This window comes from Pelodiscus sinensis, chromosome 1 (genome assembly GCF_052426305.1).
Source record: "Pelodiscus sinensis isolate ZL-2025 chromosome 1, ASM5242630v1, whole genome shotgun sequence".
NCBI lineage: Eukaryota > Metazoa > Chordata > Testudines > Trionychidae > Pelodiscus > Pelodiscus sinensis.
In genome coordinates this window covers 313,109,521-313,124,006 of record NC_143052.1, presented here as the reverse complement: position 1 = coordinate 313,124,006, position 14,486 = coordinate 313,109,521, and positions in this window count along the sequence as shown.

Below are 14,486 nucleotides of genomic sequence, written 5' to 3'. Positions count from 1 at the left end.
GTGTGTAAATAGTCTTGGAACTTTTCACACAAGACATTCCAGAACTAACGTACTATATGAAAAGGGAAACTGACGCACACTACCATACTGCTTGCATGGCTAAATACCAAGATTCCTATGTTATGAAGAGCTTTAAAAGCTACATAGAGTTGATGTCACATAGGTTCCAAACTTTTGCCAGAGCTCATTCGGGTAAGTTAACTATTTTCTTTAGCTCTTGGCAAGGTCACATAAGACATATGGAAACCATGCTACAAGAGCAGATCCAAGCCACTATTGTTCTAACGAAGTTCTGCCTCGGGTTTGTACACATATTTGCTGAACATGACTGTGCTTAAACCATCTCTTTTATGCTTGGTACTTCTAAAATTGGATTAGAACCTGTAGAACCAAGAAGAGGAGGTCACTTGCATGCAGTCTGTGACATTTGGATGCTCCTGGGGAAAGCTACAAGGCATAAGAAATGAGATCCCAGGATCTCTGGTGCACCTTTAATAGACATTGACTTAGGGTCTCAGATGTGCTTGAGGTTTCATACAGGAGAAACCTAAGTCATTGGTTCCAGTCATTGACTGGACTCACTTTGGATATGGATTTCGGACTGTAACCACACATTAAATTCTAAAAGAACATTTTGCAACTACAAGATCACCTTTTCTGTTACGTAACTGAACCTCAAGAATTGAACTCACTTCTGTGTGTATATTGATATTTTAACCAATACTTTCTCTTTTTACTTTTTAAATAAATTTTAGTCTAGTTAAGAAGAATTGGCTGTAATTGCATGTTGGGATAAGGTCTGAAATATTCATTGACCTAGAAGGTAAGGTGTCCACTCCTTTGGGATCTGTAGAACTTTATCTGACTTGGGTGTCTGGATGGTGGCCTAGGCCTGGGTACTTGAAGGGAATTGTATGGTTTGGACTTCTGATTAACCAATAAGGTAATACAGAAGTTGTGTTGTGCCGTCTTGGTAAATAAAAATATTGGAATAACCACTAGCTTTGGGGAGGGGCTGTCCCATTTCTTGCAATGCACCCTAATTCAGTCACCTCAGTTGTCTCTCCTAGAGCCCTGCATTATCACACCAGATAGAAACTAAAAGGTGCATATTGATGAAGAGTGCTGCATGATATTAAATGTGAACTGAGCTTTTGTGCTACCTTTCAAAGCAGCTATCTACCCCCCTTTTAATAACATTAATGAGCCCAGCTATGTTCTCTGAATAATAGTACTGTAACACTTTTTCCCTTTTGTAGGTATGGTAGTTCTTCCTATCTCAAATAATAAGTTATCTAAAATGGATATTTTTACAACAGCAGTACAAGTGTACACTAGTACTGTACTAAATTGCCACTTTGAGTTCTACCATCATTAGTTCTCTTGTAAAAAGATATAGTAGGTACAGGCAGTCCCCGGGTTACGTACAAGATAGGGACTGTAGGTTTGTTCTTAAATTGAATCTGTATGTAAGTCGGAACTGGTGTCCAGATTCAGCCGCTGCTGAAACTGACCAGCGGCTGACTACAGGAAGCCCGAGACAGAGTTGCTCTGCCCCAGGCTTCCTGGAGTCAGCCGCTGATCAGTTTCAACAGCGGCTGAATCTGGACGCCTGGGACGGAGCAGCTGGGGCACTGCCGGGACCAACCCGGTAACATCCCAGCTGCTCTATCCCAGGCGTCCCCAAGTCAGCTGCTGCTTAAACTGATCAGCGGCTGACTCCAGGAAGCCTGGGGCAGAGCAACTCTGTCTTGGGCTTCCTGTAGTCAGCCGCTGGTCAGTTTCAGCAGCGGCTGACTTGGGGACGCCTGGGGCAGAGCAGCTGGGGTGCTGCCGGGTTGGTCCAGTAGCGCCGAGAGCGGCGCTGCGGGACCAACCGGCAGCGCCCCAGCTGCTCTACCACAGGCGTCCCCGAGAAAAGCCTGGTCTGCTGGGGGGGGCCGCACTAGCTGCGCCCCCCCCCCCAGCAGACCAGGGAGACGCGGAGCAAAGCCGCGGAGGACCCGGGCGGCGGGACCGCCCAGATGCGCTGCGGTCCCGCCGCCCGGGTCCTCCGCGGCTTTGCTCCGCGTCTTCCTGGTCTGCTGGGAGCAGCTTTTCTCGCCCCGGAGGATGCGGGCGGCGGGACCGCGGCGCGTCTGGGCGATCCTGCCGCCCGCGTCTTCCGGGGCGAGAAAAGCCCCGTTCGTAAGTACGGATCCGACATAAGTCGGATCCGCGTAACTCGGGGACTGCCTGTATATACTAAATGTTAGTCTTCGGCTATTCTTACATTACAATACAGTAAAACACAGAACATCCACTAAATTCTCGCAATGTACTGGGGACAACTTCTTGTTTCAAAAAGTGGAGGAAGTAACTAAGAGGACAGCTATCTGAAATCTGACCAGGAACTTGGTTGCATATCTGAAGGTGGAAGTTAATTTAGGTGCAAGTAATCATGAAATGATAGATTTCATGGTTCTAAGGAAAGGAAGGAGTGGGAGCATTGGAATAAGGACAGTGGACTTTAAAAAAGCAAATTTGAACTTCCCTACCAGAGAACTGGTACAGCAGGAAATCTAAGAGATGAAGGAGTTCAAGAGAGCTGACAGTTTCTCAAGATGATTATTAAATGCACTATTGCCAACTCTTCCAATGCTCAGGAAAGATAGGAAAATAGTAAGAGACTAGTATGGCTCCATCACAAGCCCTTTAATTATCTGAAAATCAAAAGAGAGTCGTACTAATAAGTGTAAATGGATGGATTGCTAAAAAGGAGAGACACGTCAGAGCAACTGCACCTTTATTTTTCCTCAATGTACAATATGGTCACCTGCTCTCAGACTTCCAGCCCCCTAGCTATTGCCTTTCCTGATGGAAACCTACCCCTCTCTTCTTATTTCCAGGCTGTATGATTCCTTACCTTTACTGTGGTATTCCTGGCACAGACAAGCTGCCCAAGATCACCTGCTTGCTTTCTCCTCAGGGATAGTTAACAAGTGTGATTGCTACAGTTATAAGCAATCACAGCACTTCATATGCAAGCCTACTTAGTTCATAATGTAAAAAACATAAAATATAAAAAATAAAATAACCTATCTGCAGGCTGCTAATAGAGTTCACCCTAACATTGGCCCTGGTAGGAGCGGTCCTTCAACCCTCCAGCCAAGGCAGTTTCTTATGGCGACAAGTTCATCATAGCTTCATCTAACAGGCTTATGGGATCTCAGTGGGCCCAGACCTTCCACCTTCATCCTAAGCATTAGGGCTCTAAGCCATCCATCCAGTCCATTTGCTAGATCAGGAAGAAGCCCTGAGTCAGTTTTAAACCAGGCTATTTATCCAAAAACCCTTTTATGGCCATTGGTCCACCAGGGGAATCCAGTTTGAACTAGTATATGTGAACCTCTCTAGGTGTGGGGACTTTTCTGGAGCTGTTATACGCTGAGTGAGTTTGCTCAAGCATCCCCTGCTGATCTCCAGTTTACACTTTATGGAATGCATACAGTCCTGCAATACTCATATGCAATTGTGTTGTAATACACTGTATGCCAAAAGTATTAACCTGAATTCAATAAGGATTAATTTAATTCAGTGAAATTAATACAGCATATTGTGGGAAATTGTCTGTCACGTGGAGTAAAACAGAATAGCATTGAGTAGGTAGAAACAAAATAAAAAAGGCTAAGGCATAAAATAAGTTATGCCCAGAAAGGGACATAAAAGACAATAAAAAGGTTTTTTTAAATATGTTAGGGGCAAGAGAAAGATGAACTAAACTGTAGACCCTCTAGTTAGTGGAGAAGGAGAACTAATAACTGTTGATGTCAAGAAGGTTGAGATGTGTAATACCTACAGTAAAACCTGCCCTAACAACCATCTCTAAAGAAAGGCCTTTCACAAATGACTATTTGCAGGGGCCACAGAATCCCCCCCACCCCATGATTTAACTATGAAGAATCTGAAGAAGGACCACCTGTCATCTGTGACCAGCAACCATATCATCTTTCTCCCTTCAGAAATGGGCACCTAACTAGCTGCCAATCACCACTCCTCACTTTGCCTTCAGAGCTGGGCAGTAGGGTTTCCAGCTTTCTAACTGCACAAAACAACCACCTTTCCTGCTCTCTAGTCTACTCCTTCTCTGAGGCTCCATCTTCCTTGCTCCATTCTCCCTCCGTCCACTGCTCACCCTCATACTCTTTCACTAGGCTAGGGCAGGCAGTTGAGGTGTAGGAGAAGATGTAACAACCTGTAGGTACTTGAAAGCTGTTATCATGTCCCCTCACGGTCTTCTCTTTTCCAAACTAGAGCAACAAAAGTAAATATGTTTGTTACAAACAGGAAGGAGAAAAATTGTTCTCCTTAATCTCTGATGACAGGACAAGAAGAAATGGGCTTAAATTGCAGCAAAGGAGGTTTAAGTTGGACATTAGGAAAAACTTCCTGTTAAGGTGGGTTAAGCACTGGAATAAATTGCCTAGGGAGGCAGGGGAATTTCCATCATTAGAGATTTTTAAGAGCAGGTTAGAGATACACCTGTCAGGGCTGGTCTATATGGTGCTTGGTCCTGCAATGAGCACAGGGGACTGGGCTTGATAACCTCTGGAGGTTTCTTCCGGTTCTATGATTCTATGAAATGCTCCAGTGTCTTTTTCTCTCCCTTTCTCTGTTTTTCATTTATGGAGACAAAGGAATCAGCCCTTTGACTTTGTGGTGGTGAATGCTGACTGGAGAATTAGGTCTGTTACTGGGACCACATAGTAAGGATTTTACTGTGAACCACATCTTGTTTAAGTTTTAGATACAGAAAATGTTTTGTCTTCATTTCTCTTGAAATCATTTCAGACTTGAATACCTTGTATTTGTTCTCCCTTAAAATCTCTCTTTGTAGTTAAATACAGTGGAACAGCCAACAACTGTGTCTGGGACTGGCTATGTGACTTTTATGAAGGCAGTGTCTGCATATCCATGAGGGATAGGACAGTGGCTACCCCCAGGCCTGTTGACAGAGGGAAGAGGGAGCCCAAGGCAACTGCCCCAGGGTTTGGTGATTCAAATTGGACCAGGGTGCCCAGGCGCTGCCACTGCTACTGTAGCAGCAGTGGTGTCTGGAGCCCCATCCCTTTTAAATCACTGCCAGAGCACGATACTCCGGGGCTGCATGGAGAGATGGGGGCGTGGTGTGGTGCACTCCAGACAGTGCTGAGGGGTGCATGCCTCAGTCTGGGTGGTGTTGAGGGCTGGTTGCTCCTATCCCTGCCTCTTCCATCTGAAGCTCCACCCCTTCTGGGAGTGTGGAGCTGGTCCCCCCACACCTTGCCCAGGGGCTCAGCAAGGTTGGCTCCTCTGTCCACTCCACATGTATTGCCATACAACTACATACCACTTACATCAGGCACCACAGCTGCGTAAGACATCTGTGTAAGTCAGGCACCATCAGTCACAAGCATGTGTCTCAAAGAAACATGGGTCTGAAATGAGTCACAGATCCATCTTCCAAAAGCCACTGGTCAACAAAAGCTCCACTCCAAGCTGTGCTGCAGCACTGGCTTTTATGTTGCATGCTGGCTCCTGTATCTGAGCATGGGCTGTGCAATGCGCTCAGTCTCACTCATGTTCTTACTGTACAGGAGAGGCTTTTCCCAGGCTTTTTCATGTTTTGCAGGTCCTAATTTATTCCAGGGACAACCTCAATAAGGGAAAACATTTTCCTGGCACAAAGAAAAAGGGATCAAATAATCAACAATTGCCAAATAGTTTCAGCTTTGAATTGTTTGCCTTTATTGGAGCTGAATTGGGTTCAATGAGGCATATCATGTCTTCCTTGTGTCAACAATTTGTGCGCATTGAAGTAATGCCAACGAACTCCCCCCCCCTTTCATGTAAACGTAAGGCCGTGCTACGGTGGTGGTATCTCAGGACTAAGAGCTGGAGTATGTCACATCACAGCTGATTCCAGATTGTGATAAGTCCATAACATGATCATTTTTAAAAAAATGGCTAACTTCAAACCCCTAATGCTGTACAAATAAATTAGAGATGGCAGACTAGCCGACAGAGGGGAGAACAAAGGGGGCATCCTCCCCAGGGGTTGGCGATTTAAAAAAGTCGACATCTTCATAAATGAGTTTCTGAAATGTTAGGCAACTATGTGCTGGGAGAATTAATATTGTACAGTGCTTTCGAGATGTAAACTGATTTTTATGTTCAGCATTAGTAGCAAACAACTGCTCCCTCTGAAACTGCCAGCACAGTTCCAAAAACCAGGCATCTAGTTTGAAAGCAAACTGGCTCAGCCAATAAATTATTCACGCAAGAGGATAAGAAATGAATTAATAAAGGAGGTTTGTAACTCAGACAACATTCAGCATGAGCTCACGTGTAACCTTGAGGAGCCGTGTTCTGCACCTGTCCCAGCACAAAGAGGAAGAGGCCTCTCGCACACATAATTTATTGATCCATTGAGATTTTTGCACCAGTCTAATACTTTCCTCTGAGTCAGCCAATTCGCAAAACTTTCAAGTCTAAGCCAAGGCATGTGTAATTTTTCTTGGTTTCACTTGGCCAGATCATGTTCCACTTACCTGATCTTCCTTCAGCCCATTATTCCCAGTAGCTCTCAAGAACATGTGCTTGTGACTTGAAAATCCAAAACTGATCTCATGGCTTACGCATGAAAGACTGGAGAATTGATTAACAGATAGTCATACTTAACACACCTTAAACACCACAATCACTGAAATACTTTTATAAGAAATAGAGTTGCTTTCCCAAGGGTGAACATAACTTACATTTCTTACAGGTACTGTTGTATCTCAACCCCTCTCTCAGGGCATTGGTAGCGGGATTGTATTCTGACAGTATCTGTAAGAAATTTAAGTGTGGGGTGGAGTGCAGGGGACTTATGGCAGGGAGTGTTGGAGTGTAGGGGGACTCAGGGCAGAGAGTTGGGGGTGCAGGCGTCATGGTTGATATGTGTGGGGGATGCTCAGGACAGAGGGTTGGGGTGTGAGGGTGCAGGAGTCAGGGTTGGTATGTGTGGGGGGCTCAGGACAGAGGGTTGGGGTGTGAGGGTGCAGGAGTCAGGGTTGGTATGTGTGGGGGGCTCAGGACAGAGGGTTGGGGTGTGAGGGTGCAGGAGTCAGGGTTGGTATGTGTGGGGGGCTCAGGACAGAGGGTTGGGGTGTGGGTGTGCAGGAGTCAGGTGTGACATAGTGGGGGTACCTGGCTGGTTTCTATGCTGCTGGCTCTGGGGTAACCCCCACTGGCTGCAGTTGGTACCACGGCCCAGCAAAACAGGATGAGTCATTATGCAAAGGGTGTCTCAACCTGTCTGACCAGCCACCCCCCATGGAGAGGAACAAAGGAAGGTGGATGCTGCCCTGGCTGGGGGGCAGGGCTGGAGGAGAGTTAGGTTAGTTTCTGGGAGCATGGAGGAATCAGCCTCAGCAAAGGCTGGGGGGTTTAGAAGCTGAGAACTCTGCCCCATATCAAGGGGGGCTGAGGCATCCTAGGCCTGCCCTGTAACCTGATGACATCTGTGCTGTGCTGTATACCGGGGGAGCAATAAACCACCTCTATTCTACTGGCTGGTGGAGTCTGTTCATGCCATTTCGGGGGTGCAGGAGACGGGGGACCCCCAACGCGCCGTCACATCAGGGTTGGTATGTGTGGGGGGGCTCAGGACAGAGGGTTGGGGAGTGGGGGTGCAGGAGTCAGGGTTGGTATGTGTGGGGGGGCTCAGGACAGAGGGTTGCGGTGTGGGGGTGCAGGAGTCAGGGTTGGTATGTGTGGGGGGGTTCAGGACAGAGGGTTGGGGTGTGGGGGTGCAGGAGTCAGGGTTGGTATGTGTGGGGGGGCTCAGGACAGAGGGTTGCGGTGTGGGGGTGCAGGAGTCAGGGTTGGTATGTGTGGGGGGGTTCAGGACAGAGGGTTGGGGTGTGGGGGTGCAGGAGTCAGGGTTGGTATGTGTGGGGGGGTTCAGGACAGAGGGTTGCGGTGTGGGGGTGCAGGAGTCAGGGTTGGTATGTGTGGGGGGGCTCAGGACAGAGGGTTGCGGTGTGGGGGTGCAGGAGTCAGGGTTGGTATGTGTGGGGGGGTTCAGGACAGAGGGTTGCGGTGTGGGGGTGCAGGAGTCAGGGTTGGTATGTGTGGGGGGGTTCAGGACAGAGGGTTGGGGTGTGGGGGTGCAGGAGTCAGGGTTGGTATGTGTGGGGGGGTTCAGGACAGAGGGTTGCGGTGTGGGGGTGCAGGAGTCAGGGTTGGTATGTGTGGGGGGGTTCAGGACAGAGGGTTGGGGAGTGGGGGTGCAGGAGTCAGGGTTGGTATGTGTGGGGGGGCTCAGGACAGAGGGTTGGGGTGTGGGGGTGCAGGAGTCAGGGTTGGTATGTGTGGGGGGGTTCAGGACAGAGGGTTGCGGTGTGGGGGTGCAGGAGTCAGGGTTGGTATGTGTGGGGGGGCTCAGGACAGAGGGTTGCGGTGTGGGGGTGCAGGAGTCAGGGTTGGTATGTGTGGGGGGGCTCAGGACAGAGGGTTGGAGTGTGGGGGTGCAGGAGTCAGGGTTGGTATGTGTGGGGGGGCTCAGGACAGAGGGTTGGGGTGCATGTGGAGGGGTGCAGGAGTCAGGGCAATGGGTGGGATGTGGGGACTCAGGGCAGGGGGTTGGTGTGTGGGATGCGGGGAGGGCAATGGTCTGAATCTCCCCCAAAATTCATACCAGGTGGTTGCTTGCTCTTCCTCTTCCTGTCCCTGTCAGGGAGCAAGAGAAAACTGCACAGATTGCCTGCCCCCTGCCCTCCCCAGCCAGAGGGTGCGGAATGCAGCAAACTGCACTTTTCCCTTGCAGTGAGGGAAGGGGAACAGCAGCAGGATGCATCCTGGTATAAATCTCAGGAGAGTGGGGAGACTTCAGCCTACCCCACCATCCCTACATGGCACGTGGAGAGGCTTGAGACTGGGGCAGCACTGAACCCATGGGCAGGGTACCCAGCCAGTCCTCTTCATCTGTCTGGCTACCTGCTGCTTGGAGTGGCAGTCCTGGGAGCCCAGCTGGGAGCATGCCCACCTCTTCCTGCAGCCGAGCGCCCCAGCCAGGCTCCTTCTTGCTGGAGTGGCACACCGGGTGCACCAGTTTATTTAACCTCTGCTCTTCCCTTCATCTCATGTGAATAAATCCACTAATAACTAATAGTTGGCATTGCTATGTAGGGGTATGTCTACACTACCCCGCTAGTTCGAACTAGCGGGGTAATGTATGCATACCGAACTTGCTAATGAAGCCCGGGATTTGAATTTCCCGGGCTTCATTAGCATAAAGCCGGTGCCGCCATTTTTAAAAGCCGGCTAGTGCGAACCCCGTGCCACGCGGCTACACGCGGCACGGGCTAGATAGTTCGAACTAGGTAGCCATTCCGAACTATCTGTACGCCTCGTGGAACTATCTAGCCCGTGCCGCGTGTAGCCACGCGGCACGGGGTTCGCACTAGCCGGCTTTTAAAAATGGCGGCGCCGGCTTTATGCTAATGAAGCCCGGGAAATTCAAATCCCGGGCTTCATTAGCAAGTTCGGTATGCATACATTACCCCGCTAGTTCGAACTAGCGGGGTAGTGTAGACATACCCTAGGTGTGTTGTCCCCAGGATATTAGACAAGAGAGGTGAAGTAGTATCTTGTATTAGACCAAGTTCCGTTGGTGAAAAAAAAAACAAGCTTTCAGGCTACCCAGGACACTTTCTCAGGGTTAGGAATAAAGCATTAACCTTTATTTCAAGAGACCATTAGAGCTGAAGTTAACTCTCAGAACAAAGATGGGTTAGTGAGTTACAGATTGTTGTAGTGCACCATAAATCCAGTGTCTTTATTACGTTCATGATTTTTGGTGTCTAGCAGAGTTTGAATTTAAATCCCCAGGCTCATCATTAGAAAGTGCTGTGTAGTTAGAATTATTATTAATATTGGAAATTATTACTATTGGAGATTATTAATATTAATGGAAAATCACCCAACATTAATTTAACCATAAATTGCTTTATTGCATTCAAAGACAAAATGGTGTTTATGCAGTTGCTCTTAAAAAGCCATTTACCACAGCCAAACAGTAACAAGCCATTTATAAGCATTTGATCACGATACTTGCAAATAGGCTAACTCTAGGGATACTTGGATCCGTATTGGTTTGCTCTCTCCTGCATGGTCAGGCAGGTATTAGCAATGAACCCTTGAAAAGCTGATCTTTCATGCCCTTCTACAAGCAAGTGATGTCAGTTCCAACTACTGATAGCAGCTAAAACATTTTGAGACAGTTTGCCTTATTTCCACTTTTAATCCAGATCAGTTTTACAGCCTCCTACCTTCCCAAACCCTTCCTCCTTATCTCTTCCTTACCATTCTAAGGACCAAGAGCTTTCTCATGGCACCTGAGTTCACATACAAGATAATGTGAGTATGTGGTGTGGGAAAGGGCCATGCCCATTTTAAGATGGAGTCTCTTTGCTTGATTTAAAGCCATCTCTAGTCACCTATATTTGTCAGAGGCCTTTTTAGAAACTTCTCCTTATTTCATTAATTAGTCTTTGAACCAGACACTTTCGCCTACTTCATTCCTTTTTGCTTTAACCAACAAGCTAATTTTAAATCTTTAATTTTATACTTGGCCTATATGCAAGTTTTCTTTGAGGATGAGGACTGAGAGGAAAACTATGGAATGATCACTTTGGGTATGTGTACACTGCACCACTATTTCAGGATATCAGAGTATCCTGCATCTACACAGCAGGCCCCTTATTATGGGCTCACTATTCCGACGTCCCTGTAAGCCTCATTCTACGAGGACTGAGGTATGCTTCAGAATAGCGCTTTATTTTGAAAGTTGGCGCTGTGTAGACAGTGCCAAATATTGAAATAAGATATGCAATTAGTGTAGCTCAAATTGCATACCGTAGTTCGAGTTATGGTGCTGTGTAGACGCACCCTTTGTGAAACGTATTCGCCTGTGGATTAGATGGTGTTTTTGTCTTTTATTAGTTTTCTGTATGAGTTCATTTGTGCGTGTAGTGAATTTCTGGTTTTACCCATACAGTTATTGGGGCATTCAGTGCACTGGCGGAGGTATGCCACATGGAGTGATAGTCATGTATAGGACACATGATCCTGAGCATGAACAGTGGTCCAGTATTTTGTGGAGGGTGTTGATCATTGTAGTAGTGGCACTATATCTACAGACTTTGCATTTGTTCTGGCAGGGATTTGTGCCACTTTGAATTGGTGTGATGATTTGTTTGAAGGCCAGAAGAAGCAATTCAGGAAAACATTTTATTCAGAATATGCTTCCCCATCAACTATGGATTGTAATTGACTGGACAGAAGTTGGCCAATAAAAGATACTCTCTCACCCACCTTTTCTGATTAGTGGTAGACATCTGTATATTGGACCCAAAGAAGGTCTGAACAAAAGAATGTTTGTGATGGAGATTGATTCAGGATCCTGTGACTTGGATATGTTGAGCATCAACACATTAACTGACAAATACACTTATTTGGGATGGTTATCAAATTCTATTTTTTTCTCTTTTGTAAATATGGGGAATGCTCTTCACATAGGATTGAGCCTGAAGGATCAGTTTCACTCTCAGGCTACATCGACATGGCAGCTTTTTTTCCGGCAGAAGATATGCAAATGTAGCGCTAATTTGCATACATTGTATTGTCATTTGCATATCCTCTTCTGATCCTTTTTGCGGAAGAGGGTTTGCCATTAAAAAGCCCCATGTAAACGAGGCCATTTGTTGGGAAAAAAGCCTTTTGTGCAAGAGCCTGTAAACCTCATTTTTTGAGGAATAAGGGATCTTGCATAAAGGGTTTTTTTCTGACAAATGGCCCCATCTAAACAGCTTTTTAGCAGCAAAACCTCTTCTGCAAAAAAGGATCAGAAGAAGATAAGCAAATGAGTGCAATATATGTAAATTAGCACTTCATTTGCATATCTTCTGCCAAAAAAAAAAGCCACCGTGTAGATGTAGCCTCAGAGAAAAAGAGAACAATGTCATAAAGAAATTTAGCTCAAGAATAACAGCTCCGAGCTCCGTATGCTGCAAAGTTTAGGGCAATGGTTAGTGAAGAAACATGTTTCTGAGATTACAGCATAATCTAAACAAAAAATCCCAAAGCAGCCTTTGACTAAGGGGACAGGATGTTCTAGCAAAATGCAGGACAATGTAGCACTTTAAAGACTAACAAGATGGTTTATTAGATGATGAGCTTTCGTGGGCCAGACCCACTTCCTCAGATCAAATAGTGGAAGAAAGTAGTCACAACCATGTTCTAGTGGATTTCTAGTGGATTTATGAGAAGTGGGATTAGCAGCAATACAAAAATATTGATTTACTGTACCAACTTATAAAAGGCATGATGAACATTCTTAAGGATAGCTAGCCTTTGCCTGCCAGAAGCTGGCAATGGGCAGCAGATGTGGGATCACTTGGACTACGTCTACATTGTGCTCTCTTGGGCAAGAACATATGCAAATGAGGCCCAGTGATTAATATTGCCACACCTAGTTTGCATACAAGGGGGTTTTGCGCAAGAAGGAGCAGTCTACACTGCTCCTGAAACTAAGCGGCAGAACGGCTCTTGCGCAAGAGGGGAGTTTTGCGCAAGAAGGAGCAGTATAGACTGCTGCTTCTTGCGCAAAAGCCCCTTGCACAAAAATGGCGGCTCATTTATATAATTTCTTCCACAAGAAAGCACAATGTAGATGAGCCTTGGTGATTCCCTGTTCTGATCATTTCCTCTGGGGCATCTGACATTGACCACTGTTGGAAAACACGATACTGGGCCGTGATTGGACCTTTGGGCTGACCCAGTTCGGCCACTGTTATGATCCAATTCTGTCATGGATTCTGTAACTTCATTAGGCCTCTGTGGCTTCTATGTCTTCTGTCCGCCACAGTGGAGGGCAGCGGAAGGGCTGAAGCAGCTGTCAGTCTCTGCCTAGGGGAGCAGCAATGGGCCAGAGCAGTGGCCAGGGGCTGAACCAGCAGCTGGTGGTCAGCCTGCACAGCAGGATCAGCAGCTACCACTGCCGAGCAACCTAGGGCCAGGTCAGCCCTCCGGGTCAGAGCAGCAGTCACTAGGCCTGGAGCAGCCTCTGAGGCCAGTAGTCAGCTTCTGCCCCAAGAGCAGTATCCCAGATTGGAGCAGGGGCCAGCAATCAGTCCCCAGAGGGGCTCCAAGGGTATGTCTAGATTACATGGCTCTGTCGCCAGAGCCATGTAGATTAGTTTACTAGACATACCCAAATGAAGCGGCGATTTAAATAATCGCCGCTTCATTTAAATTAAAATGGCTGCCGCGCTGAGCAGATCAGCTGTTTGTCGGCTCAGCGTGCTAGTCTGGACACTCCGCAGTTGACATCAAAGGCATTTGTGGACCGCCCCTGTAAACCTCATCCCACAAGGCATAACGGGGCAGTAGACAAATGCCTTTGATGTCGACCGTGGAGTGTCCAGACTAGCGCGCTGCGCCGACAAACAGCTGATTGGCTCAGCGTGGGAGCCATTTTAATTTAAATAAAGCAGCGATTATTTAAATCATTGCTTTATTTGGGTACGTCTAGTAAACTAATCTACATGGTTCTGGCGACAGAGCCATGTAGTCTAGACATACCCTGTCTTCCCCAGGTATTTTAAGTAAAAGTCAAAGACAGCTTGTGGGTTTCCTGGTTCCATCTTTTTTGCCTGTGACCTGTCCATGACTTTTATTAATATACCAGTGACAAAATCTGAATCTTTATCACTACACACTACCAGAGACACCTAGTGTAGTATGACTGATTTTTACTTTGCTGCTTATTCAGCTTGTTAATTTCTGCTTTGCTCATGGGTTTTCCTAGTCCTCACAACTCCCCCTATGTGCTGTGGAGATTCAGGAAAATAAATGTTGGTTTGGGCAGCGTCTTGCTTTCCAGCAGGCATTGGTAATTTTGTCTAATACAAAGAACACGTCCATGGATCAAGCATAATTCTGAGGATATTGATGCAGCAAACATATTACTGTACAAACACATTATCTGCATTATCAGGAGCCTCCTGCTGAAAAAGCTGTGTCTTACTGTCTTGGGCGAGAGAACTGGTGTTGCTGGAGAGTGCAGTTTCCTTGGGAGGCTGTGGGTGCCCAGCGAGTATCTGTGCTACAGAATTCACTTAGTGGAATCTTGGCCTCTTGTGGCTGTCTGGAGAGGGAGAAATGCCGTCTTTCAGATGGCTAGGATGCATTAACAGCATGTGGGTACCACGATAAGTTCTACTGACTAGAACCTCAGACCTCTGCAAGAACATGAGCTCTTACTGCTTTCCACTGGCTGTTGCCTTATGGGGATATTACACCAAATGCTGCCGCATACATAGGTGCTGAAACTAGAGGTGCTGCCCCATCCCCTGCCCTGAATTGGTTTCCGTTATATAAAGGGTGTATACTTGTATTTAATGGCTCTCAGCATGCTCCCA